The 18,735-nt window shown below is 38.9% G+C and overlaps 1 pseudogene; it reads left to right on the plus strand.

Annotated features, from left to right (window-relative positions):
• The first annotated feature begins 17,548 nt into the window (after positions 1-17,548).
• On the plus strand, positions 17,549-18,359 carry LOC133055156 (vomeronasal type-1 receptor 4-like; annotated as a pseudogene).
• The last annotated feature ends 376 nt before the right edge of the window (positions 18,360-18,735 follow it).

The raw sequence follows: 18,735 nt of genomic DNA on the forward strand, positions 1-18,735 counted from the left end.
CTCCAAGAATTTGCCCTCACTGCCATAGAGGAATGCATTGGGCCAAAGATTGTAAATCTAAATTTGATATTGAAGGAAGGACTATTCCAGGAAACACCAAGCAGGGGACCCCTTAGGTCCCCTTCAACAAAAACCAGGGGCAAATTCCATCTTTTCCCTCAAACCCTCAACATCCGGCAGTGTTGCCATCAATATATCAGCCCTAAATGATTTTCTCCTTTACCCTCAAGCAGTCTATTCTTGAATATCTATCAGGCTTTTTGGGCCCCCACCCCCACAAACCTTCGGTCTTTTACTCAGCTGATCTAGTTTGATTGTAAAGGAATTGATGTCCACCCTGGAATAATTAATTCAGGTTTAAAGGAGAAGTTCAATTCATGATGTCATCTCAGATTCTATGACAATTCTAAAAGGGGGACAAGATTGCTCAATTACTTTTTTGCCTTAGCTAGTTAGTTAAGTTGGTCAGTCGTGTCCAACTTTTTGCGACCCCAAGTATCGCAGCACTCCAGGCCTCCCTGTCGATCACAAACTCCCGGAGTTCACTCAAACTCATGCCCATCGAGTCGGTGATGCCATCCAACCATCTCATCCTCTGTCATCCCCTTCTCCTCCTGCTCCTAATCCCTCCCTGCATCAGGGTCTTTTCCAATGAGTCAACTCTTCACATGAGGTGGCCAAACTATTGGAGTTTCAGCTTCAGCATCAGTCTCTCCAATGAACACCCAGGACCTATCTCTTTCAGGATGGACTGGTTGGATCTCCCTGTAGTCCAAAGGACTCTCAAGAGTCTTCTCCAACATCACAGCTCAAAACCTTCAATTTTTCGGCACTTAGCTTTCTTCACAGTCCTACTCTCACCTCCATACATGACCACGGGAAAAAGCATAGCCTTGACTACATGGACCTTTGTTAGCAACACATTTCTATTAACACCTCTAATGATATATGGACAGGCAGATTCAACCATACAGACAAAAAACAATCCTTATGGACATTATTGGTATCTGAATATGCCTGACCAATTATAAATTTCAAAATTAATGGTAAAAATTTTTCTGGTCTCCTTGACACTGGATCTGATATTACTATTATTTCCAAACACTTATGGCCCAAATCATGGCCTCTACAAAAAAGTCTGTTGCCAAATTGCAGGAATTTCTCAAACCAAAATGCAAGCAGTCTATCAAAGTGTTCAAATATACCCCTGTGAGGGACCAGAAGGCCAACCTGCAACATTAAGACCTTATGTGGTAAGTGAGTGAAGTGAAGTCGCTCAGTAGTGTCCGACTCTTTGCCACCCCATGTACTGTAGCCCAACAGGCTCCTCCATCCATGGGGTTCTCCAGGCAAGAATATTGGAGTGGGTTGCCATTTCCTTCTCCTTATGTGATAAATGCACCACTTAATCTAATAGGTAAGGAATGACTTATGCAATGGCAAACTCAGATATACATTCCACATTTTTCCTAGGGGCCAATGCTCATTTAACAAACAAAACAATTATTAAAATAACTGGGAAAAATGATGAGCCTATTTGGACAGAGCAATGGCCCCTTATGAAAGATAAATTACAGGCTGCTAAAGAACTTATAGACATACAATTAAAATCGAAACATATTGAGGAATCTTGCTCTCCTTGAAACTCTCCTATTTTTGTTATAAAAAAGAAATCTAACAAATGGCGTCTCTAACAGACCTTACAAAAGTTAATGCATCTATGAAACCTATGGGTGTATTGCTACTAGGGATCCCATCACCTACTACTATTCCTCAAAATTGGCCTATTATTATTACTGATTTACAAGATTGCTTTTTCAACATACCCCTACACCCTTTAGACCGGGAGAGATTCACTTTCTCTCTCCCTTATCCTAATCATATTGGGTCTCATAAAAGATTTCAATGGAATATCTTACCTCAAGATATGCTTAACAGTCTCACTATTTGTCAAAATTTTGTAGCCAAGGCTTTACACCCAATGTGACAACAATTCCCTCATGCATATATCATTAGTGATATACTGTAACTATAAGAAAGAAAAATGACATTTTTGACACTGAATGGCCATGATGTACATTAGAAGCCAGAAAAAACTGATTAAATTAAAATCTATTTTGAAACTACAAAACTGGTTCTTCTTACACATGCATTTATGAAAAGGTTAACTTGTTAAAATACTTTTTTGAAGCTTCAGTTGTGACTGGGAAACAAAAACAGGCCTAGGAAAAAGTCTGAAGTTAACTCTCATCATGTCCTTGAGATACACAGCCCACTCTATCTGGGACTCCAGTCATAAACAAATTGGAAGAACTAAAAAAAAAAAAAATTTTTTTTTAATTTCAAGCGGAAATCTATCTCTATCCGTCTATCTAAATTTATCTGGGTGTCAATGTATGTCTATGTTTTTAGATAATATAAAGTTAAATGAGCTCTATTTAAATTCAGTTTCCTGTGAACTGAAAAATATTCAATATTAAATATAATGTTTCAGTTTACTTCAGTTCAGTCGCTCAGTCGTGTCCAACTCTTTGCAACCCCATGAATCTCAGCACACCAGGCCTCCCTGTCCATCACCAACTCCCTGAGTTTATTCAAACTCATGTCCATGAAGTCGGTGATGCCATCCAGCCATCTCATCCTCTGTCGTCCCCTTCTCCTCTGGCCCTCAATCCCTCCCAGCATCAGGGTCTTTTCCAATGAGTCAACTCTTCGCATGAGGTGGCCAAAATTGGAGTTTCAGTTTCAGCGTCAGTCCTTCCAGTGAACACCCAGGACTGATCTCCTTTAGGATGGACTGGTTGGATCTCCTTGCAGTCCAAGGGACTCTCAAGAGTCTTCTCCAGCACCACAGTTCAAAAGCATCAATTCTTCGGTGCTCGCTTTCTTCAGAGTCCAAATCTCACATCCATACATGACCACTGGACAAAGCATAGCCTTGACTACACGGACCTTTGTTGGCAATGTAATGTCTCTGCTTTTTAATATGCTGTCTAGGTAGGTCATAAGTTTCCTTCCAGGGAGTAAGCGTCTTTTAATTTCATGGCTGCAATCACCATCTGCAGTGATTTTGGAGCCCCCCAAAATAAAGTCTGACACTGTTTCCACTGTTTCCCCACCTATTTTCTATAAAGTGATGGGACCACATGCCATGATCTTAGTTTTCTGAATGTTGAGCTTTAAGCCAACTTTTTCACCGTCCTCTTTCACTTTCATCAAGAGGCTGAAATAAAATGTAATGTTTATTTAAATATAAATATAATTTAAATATAATTGTTTGCTAACATATTAAAACATGTCTTAGGTCATCAACATTATATAATACTTTTATTGTGCCTAGGTTTAAGGTAAACTAAATATGTCAACCAAAAGGTAACTTTATATATATATATATATATATATATATATATACATATATATGTATATTGCTGCTGCTAAGTCGCTTCAGTCCTGTCCAACTCTCTGCAACCCCATAGATGGCAGCCCACCAGCTTCCTCCGTCCCTGGGATTCTCCAGGCATGAACACTGGATTGGGTTACCATTTCTCTCTCCATGTATATATAAATATATTATATATGTATAAATATAGTATATATATAAATATATTATATATATAAATATAATATATATATATATAAATGAGATGAAAACTTTTAGATAAACTCTATTAAAAGAAATAATCTATTATTATAATCTAAAATAATCTTTTAGGATTGGGATAACTTAAATTTCTAGAGTTATACTAAACTAAATAATAAAAATTCAATAAATAGCTAGGTCATTTCCAAATAAAATAAGATTTGAAAACATAAATTACTGACCACTAACTTCCTCTTACAGAATGTTTTTCTTACAGAAAACTTAAAGAGGTTTGCACTATTAATAAATATATAAATATGTTATATTATAATAAATATATTGTTTAAATATAATTGTATAAATATACATGTGTGTATATATTTACATATATATAAATATATATTATAATATATAATATAATAAATATATTCAACAATCTGTAAAATGCTAATATAAAAGACAGTTCATGGTTGCTAAAGAAAAATAAGATATATTTTTAATAAAAAGATATCAGGAATGATGAATGGAATGATGAATACAAAAATATAAAAAATATTTATGGCAAATGCATATACCTCATTGCCCTGAACTTTCATCTTCTTCCTTCTTACATGTCTCGATCAATACAAATTATTCTTTTATATGCGCAACACCTCTCCGAGGTGAAGTTACACGACATGTTATAATCCACATTTTAGCTTACTTTGCAATAATGAGAACACCTAATTCTATAAAAGCAGACAATGGCCCTGCCTGTATTTCTAGACAGTTCAAAGAGTTTTTAATTTCATTCTTTATTAAACACTTTGCAGACATTCCTTGTAATCCACAAACAGGAGACACAGTTAAACAGACACATGACAAAAAGAAACTACAGGAGGAAATGCATAGGAACACTTCTATCTTCCTTATCTAGAGCAGACTCTACTAGATTCCAACTCAGTATGTTCTTTAAGCCTATAACTATTGTTAATGTAGCTTTATTTGTTTTGAATGTTTCTTAACTTACTGCAAGGAGATATTTTGACAAAAGCAGAAAAACATTTCGAGACATTGAAGGACACCTCCCTTCCTCTTCCCATTTGGTATCAAGACGGGTTAACTAATCAATCGAAATCTAAAAAACTAATCTTACAGGGAAAGGGGTATGCTTCTATTTCTCCAGATGGATCCAACGAACTCACATGGCTTCCTCTTCGGAAGAATCGACCTAAGGGGGACCCCAACGTTCAAACTAGAGACAAAACAACAAAAACCTCAGGAGGAAGAAATTCCAGTACAAGCCATGGCGGCTTTAAAACATTTCCAAAAAATGCCGCACTCGATGTCATCGACCTTATGATCTCCCTACTTGGGGACAGATAAAAACCCTTACTAATCAAGCTGAAAATCTGATTTCTCAACAGGGAATGCCTCAGAATCCTGAAAATATTTTTTTTGCTATGCTTGCTTTGCTTGCTTTTGCTTCCCCTGCTCAGGCTGACTTGATTGATCACACTTATTGGGCTTATGTACCTAACCTCCCTTTTTATTTTAGGTTCTAGAATGGACAGATAGAGGGCCAATCGTATCCACTAATGACTCAACGCATATGCCCCCTCCTTGGAGCTTGGAGGGGCCCTCTCATCTTGAGAAAAAAGGAAGACTAAGTGACATTTCTCTAGGCTATGAAATCCTTCCTTTATGTGTGGGCCCAACAAAATTATGTATTAATGTTAGTCGACAAACACGGGCTTCCGTCCTGCCTCCATTAAACAACTTCCACACATTGCTTGAACTGTTTAGTGCCCTGTCCTTTTCTGAAAACCATGTCAGCACTACCAAAACTCTAGGAAGAGGACAAAAGTTAGAATGTAAGGGGTTTACTTATAAAGACATTAAATATACTCTATTTACTGAGATACATGTCAAGCTGAATCATGGAAATTAATGTTTATGGCCAATTATACCATTTTTCATTGGGGACCCCCTGGTATATGGCTATCTAACTGCTCAGATTATAATAACAGTACTATATGTGATTATGCTATTCAAGTAACAGAAAAGATTACCAACAGTTCAATGAAACACTGCCATGAAAAGGACTCCTTAGCTGGCTTGATGGCGAAATGACACCTACTCGCTCTCAAATCGTCCTTGATAAGCAGATTGGGCCTAAACAATGGGACATCTGGAAACTTGCAGCAAGCACTGAAGAACCTGGGACTTAGACTGGACATTTCACAGGGACCAATCAGAGTCATAGTAATTATTTCTTTTGCTATCATCAATCATAGTTCATAAAAGCCTGTGTTCCACTTCCTTTTGTTGTAGCTATAGGAAACTTAGAATTCATTAAGACTTTACGTTCTGTAACTTGTATAAATTGCAAGTTATATAGCTCTCTTAACTCCTCTATTTCCTTAAGAAATGATTCCCTTTTGATTCTTTGATCTCGATGTAGTCTCTGGACACCAATAAATCTACAATGGCCCTGGGAAGAAGGCCCCATGGCTGGACTTGCTTCCTGGTTACTTACTAAACTGCTCCAGTAATCTAAGCGATTCATTGGATGGCTGATTCTTGGCATTTTGGGATTAATAGCTATTTGCACCACTGCTGCCATCACTGGCATTGCATTACAAACCTCAATTCAAACACATAATTTTATCCAAAATTGGACTAAAGATGCTCATACTATTTGGGCCACTCAGGCTCAGATAGATGAGGATATTTAAGATGAAATACAAGAACTGAAAACAGCCATCAAATGGGTTTGAGATCAATTAATAGATATACAAAAACAGGTGATACTAAAATGTGATTGGAATTCTACTCAATTTTGTGTTACTCCTGTTCAATTTAATCATAGTGTGTACAACAGGGAACAAATAAAATATCATTTACAAAACATACATGATAATGTCTCTCTGAATGTACAATATTACAAAAAGAAGTCTTTGAAACCACTTCTAAACATCTCGCCTTTTCCACTAATTTGCAAACTTTAGCTGAACAACTTGCAGATCAATTAATTGGGATGGACCCATGCAGATGGTTTCAAAGCATCACTCACAGCATCGGGTCAGTAACTATGACTTTGCTGATTGTCTTGAGAATTATATTTGTCATTTACTGTTGCCTTCATGCAAAAATTGTTGAAACAAAACAAACTCAAATGGTCAGAGCCCTTTTTACAAATTTTATAAATAAATAATGGAGAATTGTCAGGGGATGTTTAATGGGGGGATTCCTACGTGCTGTTTCTCATAAATCCTCTGTTCCTTATCAGTAGAAAGGCAAGCTGCTCCCAGGGCTGGGGTCATTGTGGGAGATAGGCTTGGGTCTCCCTCAGTAAACATTCTCTTTATGACAAAACTTAGTCTTGATCCTCTTTTTTGAGATATGGATTGTCTCCTGACTTTATGACTGCTGTTAATCCCTTGTTCCTTTGGTAACGGTTGCTGCACATTTAGTTTTCTGATGTTTATCATTCTCGAAAGAAATTCCTTGTACAACAACATATACATCTTCACAAAAAGATCATTAAAGCACATTTGCTCCATCAGAGCTTATGTCCCTGTGTCTTTTCTCTCTCTCACTCCCCACACATGCCACACTCCACCCATGGCTATTTCTCTGGAGCACAGAGACCCATTATGCTCAGTCTCCTGCACTGGCTTTCAAGTTCCCATTGAGAGGGCTCCCTGTGCCTTCATGAGTGATGCAAGCCCTGTGTCAAGGGCTTTATTGGTCCTCAGTGTAAACCAGGGACTATCAACCACTTTCGCTCTTTCACTTCCTTATGATTGACTCCAGACCACCAGTTTCCGGTCCATTAAAGGATCCTAACACCTGTCCATCACCAGCTCCCAGAGTTTACCCAAACTCATCTCCATTGAGTCGGTGATGTCATACAACCATTTCATCTTCTGTCGTCCCCTTCTCTTCCCGCCTTCAATCTTTCCCAGCATCAGGGTCTTTTCCAATGAGTCAGCTCTTCACATCAGGTGGCCAGAGTATTGGAGTTTCAGGTTGAACATCAGTCTTTCCAATGAACATTCAGGCCTGATTTCCGTTAGGATGGACTGGTTGGATCTCCTTGCAGGCCAAGGGACTCTCAAGAGTCTTCTCCAACACCACAGTTCAAAATCATCAATTCTTCTGCGCTCAGCTTTCTTTATAGTCCAACTCTCACATAAATACATGACTACTGGAAAAACCATAGCCTTGACTAGATGGACCTTTGTGGACAAAGTCCTGTGTCTACTTTTTAATATGCTGTCTAGGTTGATCATAAATTTCCTTCCAAGGAGTAAGCGTCTTTTAATTTCATGGTTGCAACCACCATCTGCAGTGATTTTGGAGCCCCCCAACATAAAGTCAGCCACTGTTTCCACTGTTTCCCCATCTATTTGTCATGAAGTGATGGGACCAGATGCCTTTTCTTCAAAAAGGAAAACTTTCCAATATTGAACTAGGAAGAAATAGAAAATCTCAACAGACCCATCACAAGCACGGAAATTGAAACTGTAATCAGAAATCTTCCAACAAACAAAAGCCCAAGACCAGATGGCTTCACAGCTGAATTCTACCAAAAATTTAGAAAAGAACTAATGCCTATCCTACTCAATCTCTTCCAGAAAATTGCAGAAGAAGAAAAACTTCCAAACTCATCCTATGACACCACAATCACCTTAATACAAAAATCTGACAAAGATGCCACAAAAAAAGAGAAAATTATAGCCCAATATCACTGATGAATATAGATACAAAATCCTTAACAAAATTTTAGCAAATAGAATCCAACAACATATTAAAAAGATCATACATCATGACCAAGTGGGCTTTATCCCAGGAATGCAAGGATTCTTTAATATCTGCAAATCAATCCATGTAATACACCACATTAACAAATTGAAAGACAAAACCATATGATTATCTCAATAGATGCAGAGAAAGCCTTTGACAAAATTCAACATCCATTAATGATGAAAACCCTCCAGAAAGTAGGAAGAGAAGGAACACATCTCAACATAATAAAAGCTATAAATGACAAACCCACAGCAAACATTATCCTCAATGGTGAAAAAATTGAAAGCACTTCCCGTATAGTCAGGAGCAAGATAAGGGTGCCCACTCTCACCACTATTATTCAACATAGTTTTGGTAGTGTTGGCCATAGCAATCAGAGCAGAAAAAGAAGTAAAAAGAATCCAGATTGGAAAAGAAGAAATAAAACTCTCACTGTTTGCAGATGACATGATCCTCTACAGAGAAAACCCTAAAGACTCTCCCAGAAAATTACTAGAGCTAATCAATGAATATAGTAATGTTGCAGGATATAAAATTAACACAGAGAAATCCCTTGTATTCCTATACACTACCAATGAGAAAAGAGAAAGAGAAATTAAGGAAATAAGTCCATTCACCATTGCCACTAAAAGAATAAAATACTTAGGAATAAATCTACCTAAAGAAGCAAAAGACCTATATATAGAAAACTGTAAAACACTGGTGAAAGAAATCAAGGAGGACACAAATAGATGGAGAAATATACCGTGTTCATGGATTGGAAGAATCAATATAGTGAAAATGAGTATACTACCCAAAGCAAACTATAGATTCAATGCAATCCCTATCAAGCTACCAATGGTATTTTTCACCGAACTAGAACAAATAATTTCACAATTTGTATGGAAATACAAAAAACCCCAAATAGCCAAAGGAATCTTGAGAAAGGAGAATGGAACTGGAAGAATCAGCCTGCCTGACTTCAGGTTCTACTAAAAAGCCACAGTCCTCAAGACAGTGTGGTACTTGCACACATACAGAAATATAGATCAATGGAACAGAATTGAAAGCCTAGAGATAAATCCAGGTACCTATGGGCACCTTATCTTCGACAAAGGAGGCAAGGATATACAATGGAAAAAAGACAATGTCTTTAACAAGTGGTGCTGGCAAAACTGGTCAACAACTCGTAAAAGAATGAAACTAGAACACCTTTTAACACCATACTCAAAAATAAACTCAAAATGGATTAAAGATCTAAATGTAAGACCAGAAACTATAAAACTCCTTGAGGAGAATATAGACAAAATATTCTCCAACATAAATCACAGCAGGATCCTATATGACCCACCTCCCAGAATATTGGAAGTAAAAGCAAAAATAAACAAATGGGACCTAATGAAACTTAAAAGCTTTTGCACAGCAAAGGAAACAATAAGGAAGGTGAAAAGATAGCCCTCAGAATGGGAGAAAATAATAGCAAATGAAGCAACAGACAAAGGATAAATCTCAAAAATATACAAGCAATTACTACAGCACAATTCAAGAAAAATAAATGACCCAATCAGAAAATTGGCCAAAGAACTAAACAGACATTTCTCCAAAGAAGACATACAGATGGCTAACAAACACATGAAAAGATGCTCAACATCACTCATTATCAGAGAAATGCAAATCAAAACGACAACGAGGTATCATTACACTCCAGTCAGGATGGCTGCTATCCAAAAGTCTACAAGCAATAAATGCTGGAGAGGGTGTGGAGAAAAGGGAACCCTCTTACACTGTTGGTGGGAATGCAAACTAGTACAGCCACTATGGAGAACAGTGTGGAGATTCCTTAAAAAAACTGGAAATAGAACTGCCATATGACCCAGCAATCCAACTCCTGGGCATACACACAGAGGAAACTAGATATTAAAGAGACACCTGCACCCCAGTGTTCATTGCAACACTGTTTATGATTGCCAGGACATGGAAGCAACCTAGATGCCCATCACCAGACGAATGGATAAGTAAGCTATGGTACATATACACAATGGAATATTACTCAGCCATTAAAAAGAATTCATTTGAATCAGTTCTAATGAGACGAATGAAACTGGAGCCCATTTTACAGAGTGAAGTAAGCCAGAAAGATAAAGACCAATACAGTACACTAACGCATATATATGGAATTTAGAAAGATGGTAATGATGATCCAATAGGCAAAACAGTAAAAGAGACACAGATGTACAGAACAGACTTTGGGACTCAGTGGGAGAAGGCGAGGGTGGGATGTTCTGAGAGAACAGCATTGATAGTATACTATCAAGGGTGAAACAGACCATCAGCCCAGGTTGGATGCATGAGTCAAGTGCTCAGGGCTAGTGCTCTGGGAAGATCCAGAACGATGGGATAGGGAGGGACGTGGGAGGGGGGATCAGGATGGGGAACACATGTAAATCCATGGCTGATTCATGGAAATGTATGGAAAAAACCACTACAATATTGTAAACTAATTAGCCTCCAAGTAATAAAAATTAAAAAAAAAAAAAAACCCTTTAAGTTTTACTGTACCCAATTCAACAGTATGTGAACCATGAACTTCCAGACATTCAAGCTGGAATTAGAAAATGCAGAGGAAACAGAGATCAAATTGCCAACATCCTCTGGATCATCGAGAAAGCAAGAGAGTTCCAGGAAAACATCAACTTCTGCTTTATTGACTACGCCAAAAGCTTTGACTGTGTGGATGACAACAATCTGTGGAAAATTCTTAAAGAATGGGAATACCAGACCACCTGACCTGCCTCTTGAGAAATCTGTATGCTGGTCAAGTAGAAACAGTGAGAACTGGACATGGAACAACAGACTGGTTTCAAATCGAGAAAGGAGTATGTCAAGCTTGTTTATTGTCACCCTGCTTATTTAACTTAAATGCAGAGTACATCATGCGAAATGCTGGGCTGTATGAAGCACAAGCTGGAATCAAGGTTGCAGGGAGAAATATCAGTACCCACAGAGATGCACAGGACACCACCCTTATGGCAGAAAGTGGAGATCAAAAGAGCCTCTTGATGAAAGTGAAAGAGGAGAGTGAAAAACTTGGCTTAAAACTCAACATTTAGAAAACTAAGATCATGGCATCCAGTCCCACCACTTCATTGAAAAGAGATGGGGAAACAATGGAAACAGTGAGAGACTTTATTTTGGTGGCTCCAAAATCAGTGCAGATGGTGCTTGCAGCCATGAAATTAGGAGACGCTTGCTCCTTGGAAATAAAGTTATGACCAACCTAGACAGCATATTAAAAAGCAGAGACATTACTTTGCCAACAAAGGTCCGTCTAGTCAAGGCTATGCTTTTTCTAGTAGTCATGTGTGGATTTGAGAGTTTGGCTGTAAAAAAAAGCTGAGCACTGAAGAATTGATGCTTTTGAGCTGTGGTGTTGAAGAAAACTCTTGAGACTGCCTTAGACTGCAAGGAGATCCAACCAGTCCATCCTAAAGGAAATCAGTCCTGAATATTCATTGGAAGAACTGTCACTGGCTGAAACCCCAATATTTTGGCCCATGATGAGAAGAACTGACTCATTTGAAAAGATCATTATGCAGGGAAAAATTGAAGGCAGGAGGAGAAGGGGATGACAGAGGTTGAGGTGGTTGGATGGCATCACCGACTCTATGGAAATCAGTTTGAGTAAGCTGCATGTGTTTGTGATGGACAGGGAAGTCTGTCATGGTGCAATCCATGGGGTCACAAAGAATTGGTCAAAAGATAAGGCCACCAAAAATTGTGAAGGCATATCCCCTTATACTAGCTTCTTCCTCATAAGAAACCATCACAGGAGGTAAAGAATGCTCATAGTGTTGAAAACCTATTGATAATTATATAAATAATAAACAGTTCTCCTCCCATGGATGTGACATCATCTGGGTAGTCATGTTATACTACATGGCAAGTGAATTTTTCAGGTCCATTAAGTTTCCTAATGAGTTGATTCAAGATAGAGAATTTTCACCAGTATCCGTGGGCCAAATGTAATTAGTTCAGCTCAGTTGCTCAGTCACATCCAACACTTTGTGGGCCCACAGACTGAAGCTGCCAGGCTTCCCTGTCCAGCACCAACTGCTGGAGCTTGCTAAGGCTCATGTCCATCAAGTCAGTGATGCCATCCAAGCATCTCATCCTGTCGTCCCCTTCTCCGGCCTTCAATCCTTTGCAGCATCAGGGTCTTTTCCAATGAGTCCATTCTTCACATCAGGTGGCCAAAGTATTGGTGCTTCAGCTTCAGTATCAGTCCTTCCAGTGAATATTCAGGACTGATTTCCATTAGGACTGACTGTTCTGATCTCTGTGCAGTTCAAGGAATTCTCAACAGTCTACTCCAACACCACAGTTCAAAAACATCAATTCTTCTGTGCTCTGCTTTTTTGTGGTCCAACTCTCACATTCATACATTACAGGAAAAACCACAGCTTTGAGTAGATGGGCCTTTGTCAGCAAAGTAATGTCTCTGCTTTTTAATATGCTATCTAAGTTCATCATAACTTTTCTTCAAAGGAGAAGGATCTTTTAATTTCATGGCTGCATGACCATCTGCAGTGATTTTGGAACCCAAGGAATTAACTTCTGTCACTGTTTCCAATGTTTCCCCATCTATTTATTCTGAAATAGTGGGACCAGATGCCATGATCTTCGTGTTTCAAATCTTCAGATTTAAGCAAGTTTTTTCACTCTCCTGTTTCACATGCATCCAGAGGTTCTGTAGTTACTCTTCACTTTCTGCCATAAGTGTGGTGTCATTTGCATATCTGAAGTTGCTGACATTTCTCCTAACAATCTTGGTACCAGATGTGCTTCATCCAGCCTGGCATTTCACATGATGTACTCTGCATATAAGTTAAATAAGCAGGGTGACAATATACAGCCTTGATGTACTCCTTTCCCAAATTGGAACCAGTCTATGCTTCCATGTCCATTCTAACAGTTGCTTAAGACATGTATGCAGATTTCACAGGAGGCAGGTCAGGTGGTCTGGTACTCTTATCTCTTGAATAATTTCCCACAGTTTATCATGATCCACACAGTCAAAGGCTTTGTTGTATTCAAAAAGGCATAAGTAGATGTTTTTCCAGAACTCTCTTGCTTTTTTGATGATCCAGTGGATGTTGGTAATTTGATATCTGGCTCCTCAGCCTTTTCTAAATCCAGCTTGTACATCTAGAAGTTCTTGGTTCACATAGTGTTGAAGCTTGGCTTGGAGAAGTTTGATCATTACTTTGCTAGCGTGTGAGATGAGTGCAATCGTGTGGTAGTTTGAACACTCTTTTGCATTGCCTTTCTTTGGGATTGGAAGGAAAACAGACCTTTTCCAGTCCTGTGGCCACTGCTGAGTTTTCCAAATTTGCTGGTGTATTGAGTGCAGCACGTTCACAGCGTCATTATTACGACTTGAAATAGCTCAGTGGAATTCCAGCAGCTCCACTGGCTGTTTTCGTCATGATGCTTCCTAAGGCCCATTTGACTTCAGACTCCAGGATGTCTGGATCTAGGTGAGTGTGAGTGATCACACCATCGTGGTGCTGGGTCATGAGGTTTTTTGGATAGTCTTCTGTGTATTCTTGCCACCTCTTCTTAATATCTTCTGCTTCTGTTAGGTCCATACCATTTCTGCCCTTTACTGTGCACATCTCTGCATGAAGTGTTCCCTCGGTATCTCCAATTTTCTTGAGGAGATACCTAGCCTTTTTCATTCTATTGGTTTCCTCTATTTCTTTGCATTGATCACTGAGGAAGACTTTCTTATCTCTCCTTGTTATGCCCTGGAAGTCTGCATTCAGATGGGTATATCTGTTCTTTTCTCCTTTTCCTTCATCATCTGTTTTTTCTCAGCTAATTGTAAGGACTCCTCAGACAACCATTTTGACGTTTTGCATTTCTTTTTCTTGGGGGTTGTCTTCAACAATGCCTCCTGTACAATGTCTCCAACCTCTGTCCATGGCTCTTTAGGCACTCAGTCTATCAGATCTATTCACTTGAAACTGTCACACCCACTGTATAATTCAAATGCATTTGATTGAGGTCATACCTGAATGGTTAGTGGTTTTCTCTACTTTCTTCAATTTCAGTCTGAATTTCACAATAAAGAGTTCATGATCTGAGCCACAGTCAGCTCCTGGTCTTTTTTTTGCTGACTGTATAGAGCCTCTCCATCTTTGGCTGCAAAGAATATAATCAATCTGATATTGGTGTTGACCATCTGGTGATGTCCATTTGGTATAGAGTTGTCTCTTGTGTTGTTGAAAGAGGGTGTTTTCTATGACCAGTGCGTTGTCTTGGTAAAATTCTGTTAGCCTTTGCCCTGCTTCATTTTGTACACCAAGGCCAAACTTGCCTGTTACTTCAGGTATCTCTTGACTTCCTACTTTTGTATTCCAGTCCCCTATGGTAAAAAGGACATCTGTTTTGGTGTTAATTCTAGAAGGTCTTGTAGGTCTTCATCAAACCATTCAACTTCAGCTTCTTCAGCATTGTTGGTTGGGGCATCCCCCTGGATTACTGTGATGCTGAATGCTTTGCTTTGGAAACGAACAGAGATCATTCTGTCATTTTTGAGATTACACCCAAATACTGCGTTTCAGACTCTTTTGTTACCTATGAGTGTTACTCTATTTCTTCTAAGGGATCTTGCACACAGTAGTACATAAAATGGTCATCTGAATTAAATTCGCCCGTCCCAGCCCATTTCAGTTCACTGATTTCTAAAATGTCAACGTTCACCCCTCCCATCTGATATTTTCCATTTCCAATGTACCTTGGTTCATGGATCTAACATTCCAGGTTCCTGTGCTATACTGTTCTTTGCATCAGACTTTACTTCCACCATCAGTCACATCCACAGCTGGGCATTGTTTTTGCTTTGGCTCCTTCTCTTTGTTGTTTCTTGAGTTATTTCTCCACTCTTCTCCGGTTTTTGGACAGCCTCATGTAAATCCATGAAGTCAAATCACACCCTCACACAATACACAAAAATAAACTCAACATGGCTCCAAGGGTTAAATAGAAAACATGACACCATAAACCTGCTAGAAGAGAACACAGGCAAAACTTTCTCTGACATAAATTGCAGGATCACCGTTGGAAGTCCCAGGATCAAACAGACAGACTCTTACACTTTATATTACATTTTAGGTCTGCCTTAATAAAACACAGCAGCCTGGGAGATTTAAACATAGATAGTTTTCACAGTTTTTCACAGAGACAGTTTTTCACAGTTCTAGAGGCTAGAAGTACATGATCCATTTGTCGGTGTGTTTGCTTTTTGTGAAGCCTCTTACTTGCATTTCAACATTTCTTTTAATTTTGCACTGATGCACTTGGTTTTAGTGTCATATTGTTTCCTGTACAGGATGCTTCTGAATTAAGTACTTGATAAAATATTTGAGCCATCAGATCTGTGTGCTTTTATTTTATAGCTATTTTGAAACCCTCACTCTTTTTTCTATTTATTTGTTCTGGACCCAATTCTTATCAAAGGGTTCAAAAATAATAAAGTTTATTTCCTACAAAAGTTCCATAATAATTGGCATTGAATTATGAAAATGAGTCTAAATTGAAATAAGTTGTGCCAGTGGATCCTATCATGAATTCTTGATGATGTTCCTCCTTTTCCTTTTGTCTCTTCCAATATACTTCCCAGGTATTTTGTCTCATTCCATTTCTTTACCAATACTATCATTGACGGTTCCATTCAATGGGGGAAGGTGAGGAAAGTACTAGTATTAGGGCAGAGACTCATCTCAGGGAAGTGAAGAATCCAGAGGCATGCACATGGTTTGTGTCAGTCCCTAATGTGTGTGATTTCAGCATTTCTTCCTCGTGAGACCATTACTTTCAGGGATCATGGAAAAGAAATTGCCTGTCAAGTACAGCCAGTTGTCTCCTAAGGCTGCTAACTAGAAACTTGTAATTGTTTCCAGTAATTAACAACTGAGAGAAAAGTTTCCAGAAATGTTCTCAGCTCCCAAGCCTGCATTCCCATCGCTGCTGCAGGTGAAATGATAATTGCAATCATGACAGGAGGGGAGGGCAGCACAGCGTCTCAAATCCATATATCAGGATCTGGCTGCCTCACTCCCACACACATACTGGGTATAATGACCATCCCACCGAGCCCTTGTCCTGGCAGCTGGAAGATATATTCATTGTACTTTCGACTGAGCAGCAGAGTCTGTGAGAGAAAGGCAGTTCAAGATTCTTGGTAAGTGATCACATCAGAAACTGACACCAAAACCAATTTGTTGACATTCTAGCAAATCTAGTATGCTGGTTTATGAAAGACACAATAATACATGCTTTATAAGTGCCAAATTTTCCTCTCTGTCTTGTATTTTAATGTCAACTGCAAATATTAATTCATTGCTAATATATTCACTGGGCTCTGCTAATATATTCACTGGCTGTATTCTACTGCCAGCAGTGATGTTCATGTGTTAAGATGCTAAGATGTAATCCATAATACATGGTACCATAGAATAAAGCTTTACAAATAAGTGGAATCATGTTATATGAAAATTTAAAAATACCACAGGTCTATAAACAGAAAAACTGTGAAATCAAAATCCAATATAGATCTGGTTTATTATATGCCTGCAACAAACTAGATGTTTGGCATTGCTGGTGATCAGTGCACTCTCTTTTTGCTTTTGGCCAAGCAACAAAGTTCATGAGATGTTAGATCCTGGACCAGGGATTGAGCTTGGATCCTCTGCGGTGGAATGCAGGGTGTTAATCATTTAAGCACCTGGGAGGTTCCTCAAACCACTGTCTTGAGTAGTCCAATGGGATTCAGTCCTCACTCTGCACTAAGAAGCAGGTTTGACAAAGGCTTAACCTGTCTGGGGGTAGGTAACACTCCTCTGTATAACTAAGGTCTCTTCTGTCCCTGCCTAATAAATTTGTGAAGAATAAAGAAGGGATCACATGAGTATCTTCAGTGATTAATTTTACATATTAGTTCATTAAATGTTATACATGGAACCCTTTAAAGGCTGCTGGTAAGAGAAACACAAGAAGCAAATATTTCCAAGTGGGAAATATTGTTAAGTGGAGAATACTGGATTTCAGTTGACATGATGCACGTAACCCATGCCTCATATTCCCATGCAGGACATTCTAACTTAAAAGTACCAGTGACTGTGAACTGAAAGGATGGCCAGCAGCTTTTTCATGATAGGTATGATCATCTTAACACAGACCGTCGTTGGAATTCTGGGGAATTTCTCACTCCTTTGCAGTTATATCATCCTTCACTTCTTGGGTTACAGGTTAAGGTCCACAGATTTGATCCTTAAGCACCTGATTGTTGCAAACTCCTTGGTCCTCCTCTCTAAAGGGGTCCCTCAGACAATAACAGTCTTTGGGTGGAAGCATTTCCGCAGTGATTTTGGCTGCAAACTTCTGTACTTTCTGCACAGAGTGGGGAGGGGAGTGTCCATCGGTAGTATCTGCCTCTTGAGTGTCTTTCAGGTGATCACGATCAGTCCCTGGAACTCCAGGTGGGCAGTGCTGAAAGTAACAGCTCCCAAGTACGTGGTTCCCTCTATTTTCCTGTGTTGGATCCTGCAAATGCTGGTAAATGTCATTTTTCCTTTCAATATTACTGGCAAAAGGAGTGACAAAAACATCACAGAGGAAAGAGATTTTGGCTACTGTTCTTCTATTATTACTGACAAGTCTGAAGACGCTTTATATGCAGCATTGCTATTATTCCCTGATGTTTTATGTTTGGGGCTCACCCTCTGGGCCAGCAGCTCCATGGTTCTCATCCTGTACAGACATAAGCAGCAGGTCCAGCACATTCGTAGGACTGACGCCTCCTCCAGGTCCTCCCCTGAGTCCAGAGCTACTAAATTCATCCTTCTCCTCGGGAGCACCTTTGTCTACTTTTATATTCTTTCCTCCACCTGTCAAGTTCTTTTGGGTCTTTTTGATCAGCCCAGCCGGTTACTTGTGGACATGAGTATAATAATTGCAGCATGTTTCCCAACTGTCAGCCCCTTTCTGCTCATGAGCCACAACTCCAGTGTACACAGACTCTGTTTGGCCTGGGTAAGAAATGCAAAGTCCTCTACTATTATGAGAAAAGTGTGAATTTTATTTATTTCTATTACGATCAGTTGCCTGTTCATTTATTCACCCTCAGAGTCCTAATTTAAATTTTGAATCTCAAGATAATATACCGGACATGCCAAGTATCTTCTTCAATATAAAGACCAATTGAAATATATTGTCATGAAATATGAATATATCAGTGAAGTTTTCTTGTAGAAAAGGAGTTCAGGTTTATGCATTAAAGAACAGGTTTTCAAATAATCTGCATATTATGAAGTGTTCAA

Source organism: Dama dama, chromosome 4 (assembly GCF_033118175.1).
Source record: "Dama dama isolate Ldn47 chromosome 4, ASM3311817v1, whole genome shotgun sequence".
Taxonomy (NCBI): Eukaryota; Metazoa; Chordata; class Mammalia; order Artiodactyla; family Cervidae; genus Dama; species Dama dama.